General features: G+C 38.2%; 1 protein-coding gene across 2 annotated transcripts in view; it reads right to left on the bottom strand.

Annotated features, from left to right (window-relative positions):
• LOC111265623 (uncharacterized) overlaps positions 1-130 on the bottom strand; it is a 3,295-nt gene extending 3,165 nt beyond the window's left edge. Inside the window, exon 1 of one of the 2 annotated variants that reach the window (XM_022842458.2) lies at positions 71-130. The gene's annotated coding sequence lies outside the window, so the exon portion shown is untranslated. Of the gene's footprint in view, positions 1-35 lie in introns of both variants that reach the window. The other variant, XM_086970568.1, reaches the window with a different exon arrangement.
• Positions 131-6,074: the final 5,944 nt, after the last annotated feature.

Below are 6,074 nucleotides of genomic sequence, written 5' to 3'. Positions count from 1 at the left end.
ACATACATATACTGCGAATTCCACGTCGAACTTACAACTTCTCAAAATCGTAATAGAAAACATTGCTCACTTATGGACGCGACACCCTAGTGCCTGTAGTCAACTTCGTTATTGTTCGACACGAACGATTAAAACTACTTATCCGGTACAGAACGGCTTTTACTGTAATAATTGATACGCTAAATTAAAGCACACTATTGTAAATAAATTGTAGTTAAAAAGTTATGTATTTATTTGTTGCGGCTTTTCGCTAGTTTGTTCAATGGAGGTAGCCTTCATAAAGTCGAAATGGGTTGGAAAGAATTGTTTCAAACACGGAAGCTGCTCCAATGAGCTGACATATTTCATATTGCAATTTTTTCAATCAATTATTTAATCACGCGTGTATAGCATATGTAGGTATCGGAGCTTGAGTCCACGACTCTGCATAACCATTTCACGCGTTCATCTGATTCTAATCCCAAAGCTTTCACTCTTTCTGCCCTGCTGTTGTACCGTTCAGAAGTGTCAGGGCCTTGCATTTCTTTAAGCCGTCATCCGGCAGGCTTAACGTCTTACTGTGTTCTGTGTGCGCATTTTGCTTTTTCGTTGTCCGCCCACTGGAGCTTTTCCCTCTGCGTCATCAAAAGACAGATCGTATTGCTGTTTCGAGCCCGTTTTTAATTACTGATATCCGTCCACCGAGGCAGACAGTCTCGACCCAACTAAGCTTGTCCCTAAAAAGACCGCATCTCTCTCTTATAAATACTTGCATTTTAAGTACGCATACCTTCACGTACGCGAGCTAATTACGCGGATAAGATAGATATTTTCGTAAACGCGCTTTATACGTACTCGGAAACATCTTCCTACTGTTATATTCTCTTATACATTAAAAAACTAAAATGTACAAGTGATAGTCAATGTTATTACGTGAGCCCTGTCAGCCAACTAATGTTGCTATGACAAATTGGCTTGATTTTAATATAGTTTCTAATTAATAATCGTAACCGCTGTTTCTACGATCACACTGTAAGGGAATAATAGAAAAAATCCAAGCCTAGGACGCTAAAATATTTCTAAACTCTATTTTTGGCCTAGTTCACTGTGACAAGTTAGTCTACTATTGCAGAATAACTAAAAGAAATACAACTTATTCAATTCTGAAGTGACTGTCTAGAAACACGATGTCGGTATTTTACACTTCAGCTTTAATGGGAATTACTAAAATCGACGTGCGGCGTACGTCGCTGCGTCGTTCTGATATTGTGATGATTCTGAGATCTGCCGGTGTCTTTACACTGGTCCCTCTTGGTTTCGACGCAGTCACGGCCGTGTGCGAGTCTGAACCTACAACCCTTTGCAATAAAGATTTAATATAAAAAATCCATATTTGAGTTGAAGGGTCGTTACCAATGCCGGACGTTCGTCAGTAATAATTGAATATCAACATCGTTGTCCTGATAGCGGTGTTAGTAACGTACGTCGCTGCTATTATTCAGAATACGTCGTAGTCAGAGTTTGAATCCTATACGTTGAAACTATGATGCGTATGGGAGCAACCCAGTAAAATTAGTTCCGGACGTAAAAGAAGAAATTTATCTTTGTTTCAATATCTGTCGTGCTTCTTCAGTTCTGAACGTTTTGAGAAGTTCGTATCGATTGTTGCCAGCCATCTTTGAAACAATCACTTAATAACATTCGACGATTTATACTGGGCAGGCCGAGTTGGAGCTTAACTGTCTGAAAGGATGCGGTATCGGACGCGATGGTCTGGTAGTCCTTGGCATATAATTTCTTATAATTGTATATATATAGAAAATACACAATATAATTAGTTTTAGAACATTTGTATACTGCGAAACAACATTCATTTTGACGAGTTGAGAAATGGCTAAAAAGGCAGATAACTCTGTGTGATGAACGAACATCAGATTCTGTGCTTGGCGCTTTCTTAGACTCTCACTTAAGAGATACACCCCGCAAGATTTCCCACATAGGGGTAATTTGTTTTCTACCTCGTGTTTATCGAGCACACTGCGGTCGTTTGTCACTTATTGTAACGTCCACATTGAAGGGACTCTTCCAGGCTTGTAAACTTATATGTTTCTGTCGATGGAATCGTCCCTGGAGGATCTAGCCAAACAATGGGCCACTTAAACTGCTTCTCTTTGGTCCGACGCAACAAACGATGCTTCATGTGTTGAGTAATATCTACTTCGTAAGGGTACCAATTGGAATAACATCTTCTGTTGTCGTTTACAGGAACGGCCTGGGCTCCCAAAGTGGCCGGTGTCGTACAACCGGAGCGGAGCCAGAATCGGAGGGGAACACGGGAGCTAGAGAAAAAACGTCAGTTAAATTAAGAGTGTTTACGGGTGTAATGGAAAAATTCCGAGCCATTAGTGCAGGCCGGCTTTCCGTCAAGTTGCTGTTACTTATTAAACAAACAAAAATGGCTATACTAACAAGCACAATCAGACTATACAGCAGTTACTAGTAAATCACATATAACACTACCTTCGTTTATATAGATGTTATTCGTATTTTATAAACATTTATATACTCCAAGCTGCTTAAATGCGCATACTAGACATCGCCGTGTATTTAATCCTTTGTACAAGAGAGATCGAATAAAAATCGATTACAAGAGAAAGGAGCTCAGTAGGCGTAATTATTGGGCAATCCGATGACCAATCAGGGTAGAAAACAAAGAAGAGTTGTTTCCTCTAACAGGTATGCGCGATATTTGACATAGCGTGCGCATCAAACAAAAAATCATGGTCCTGCTAAAGGATGGCAAGGCCGGGATTATCGACTGCAAGAGCCTCAGCCAAATCATAGCGATGAATGATCATCGTTCTAATTTGGCTGAAAGCAACATCGAGTTATGCTCATTAGTTTCTATACGCAGACGTAGGAATACCTTAAGTACAAGGAGTTCTTTTCATAAGGCTTGCCAGCCAATATTTGCCCTCACTCTGGCCGTACGATTTGTGTATTTAACTGATATTAGATAGATAGTAAGAATGACCGTACCTCTGTACCTGCTTGACCACTGGAGCAATCGACGAAGTTAGGAGTTCGTTTGAAGTTCTCATTAGAGGCTAAGGAGCTGCTGAAGGCGTCGCAAGAAGCTAAGGGATCACCTTGGTTACATGTACTATCGGCGTTCGCGGAGATAATCTACCCTGAATGAATGAATTGATAGAGTCATTAATGTGTAAATACATTGGTACGGCGATACGTAAAAAAACAAAATCGAGTCTCCGAGAATTGTTCTAACAATTGTATTTATTCTGCAATAATCGACTGATCAATTACTGTGAGCTGCGTCAAAAATATAATTCCGAAATAGTTACCCCCCTCTGGCTTAGACGATCGGTTACTTTTTTTTTAAATCATTCCCCTTATATTCACCTACGCGATACTAGAAATAGTGACGTTGGTATCAGCCGAGTTGAGCAGGACCGCATTATTTAGCTGAAAGGTCGTATATCCAATTCTATTTTTATTACAAAGCCAGCGATATATTCATATAATAATCGCTTTTATATTTTAGCTCCCTTAATATATAGGAGCGTATATTGACAAGACGTTCTAGAGTATCAAAGAGCGTGCCTACGAAAATGTTCGCTTCGGCGATCCTCTGGACGAAAAAAGGCCCATCTACCGTGTGAATGAAGCTGTGGTACAACTCTCACAAAACACGATTAAGGACACGTACATTTTTAAGTCACTGAATCCATACTACTAATAGAACAATTAGTCATCATGGCGTTGAACGCGTAAGTAAGTTGCTTGCAAACTAATTGAAAAAATAAGTCATAACTAAATCATTAATTATTAAGTCGTATTTATTATCTGGTCATTTTCCCGTAACACGCAGAGTTTTGGAAGACATTGATCATCATGCCAATCACAACTACCCCATTAAATTACATTGATTTATCGGTGAAAATGAGGGTTTGGGAATTTGTTGTTTCTGTGGTAACTCTGAATCGGAGATGAAAAGTTGCAATCTCTATGCAAAAAAATTGTGTGACAGGCAATATAAGGAATGGCAAGGCTTCAAGCGTACACGATACCAAGCATACGGAAGAGCTTTATGATTTTTAAATTGGCCAGACTCATTGGTTCATCGGGTCCGACACCGACATATATTACACACGCCTGATTATATAATAGCTAAAATGGAAATTGTTGGCTTGCAATGCGAAACGCAGCCCATCTAACGAGTATTCAATTCGAACAAATTACTCCTAGCCTATCGCGACCTTCTGAAAACCACTCCCATATTACTAGCCAGAATACATGAGTGATTCAATGATTATTTATATATTAATATTATATTTATTATTTAGCGATAATAAAATTGAAATAATAATTTGCTCTATCAGTTGTACAAAAAAGCGTTGGCTTCACCGTAGCCGTCCGGATAGTTTTTATCTAACAACAAATACAGGCGACAGGGCAAAATTTTCACAGGCGAACAGTGATCCAGAAAACCTGCGGCTTACCTATGATCTTTTATAGTTTTCAATTTGACGTAAATTTCGTTATGTTTATTGAGCTGCTTGACGTTGTCCCGGTACAAACATATGGACGTTGTATTTTTTCATCTATTTTCATTTGGTATACTATCGCTTTACTTATACAGCATATTAGAGAATGAAGATTAACAATTTTTTGTTGATATCGTATCAGATCAGCGATTTGTTGTTATACTTAGCCGAGCATTTCACCTTACGACAATATATTTTATAGCCCTGGACGAACCACTAGTGACGGCAGCGAATCCTAACCCAACACTCCTAACCTAACTAGAAATGACGATGGGCAACAATGAAAAACGACCTATTTTTGTATATATAATTGGTTTTGTATTTACTCAATAAATCTTCAATCTATTGACATCTCGTTGGAAATTGCTAGGACTTTTTTTTCGACAATTTAAGGCAGTATAACTACTGCGTTCGTAAGCGCAGTAACTGCACTTACGCTGAACTTACTGCACTTAAGCTAGAAACTCAACAACGGACGACGTCCCACTGTTACTAGCGTATGCGCTATCAGCAACTTTAAATAGTTCTTAGGTTAACAAGGCTAAGTTTGATTTAACTTGTTGTTGTCATCACTGAATGGATATTGTATTGTTATTGTTAATATTAGTGGTATCAACGATTTTACCAACCTATTTTACTTGAACTTTTATTGTTCTTTAGCTGATCTTATCTATTTTCAATTAATTGTAATCCTCGATGTTCATCAAGTAATTCTATAGGATGTGAAGGCGATTGTTGACAAACATGGCGCATCCTGGCAAGGCGTGTTGTCCACTCTTTTGATAGGAATCAGAGCACCACTTGGAGCACGCCAACATTTAGCTAAAGTCTGAAAACCTCGTACCGGGCAAAGCTGGACACTCGTAACCATATGTGGCTCAAGGAGAGCTCCTAAATAGGAATCTTTAGAGATTTTACGCAGTATAATATCTTGAATAACCACGAATTTTCTCAACTAATTTTCGGATTTCACAATTAATTTTTTAAATCGTTTGAAATGAGAAAAGCTTGATCAGAAGTTTAAATGTGCTAAGAAGTTAACGGACTTTAATGCAGATGTTGATATTTACTTAAAATATGTGGTGTTTAACGTTGAAGCTTTTTAAAATATATCCTTGTCGAATACCTACAATTGCTCATTAAAGTCTATCTTATGTACCTTACAAACCCCATAACGAGCAGGTTTGACAATGGACTATAACTAGCGCGAAAAGTTGCCCCATTCTACAACCAGTTACCGATCGTGGTTTGCATTGACGCTATAACTTAAACCCAAAAAAAATATATCACATGCGCCGTGGTCACCGATCTAAGTAAGTGAAGAGTTTTGCATTTATAATAAATATTATAACGAAAATAAATCTGTAACTTTGTAAAAATCTGATTTAATCGTGCAATAAAATAACTTGTGTGTCAGCACAGTTCATTCTAAAGGTCTTGTGTTCGATTTCAAATTTTCCGAGACATTTCTGAAGGATTTACATGCTTATTATTATTAATGAGACTCGTTTACATAGACGAGATCAAAAG

Source organism: Varroa jacobsoni, unplaced genomic scaffold, assembly GCF_002532875.2.
Source record: "Varroa jacobsoni isolate VJ856 unplaced genomic scaffold, vjacob_1.0 scaffold_105, whole genome shotgun sequence".
In the NCBI taxonomy this organism is placed as follows: Eukaryota; Metazoa; Arthropoda; class Arachnida; order Mesostigmata; family Varroidae; genus Varroa; species Varroa jacobsoni.
The sequence above is the reverse complement of the archived record's forward strand: the minus strand, read 5'-3'. Positions and strand labels throughout refer to the sequence as shown.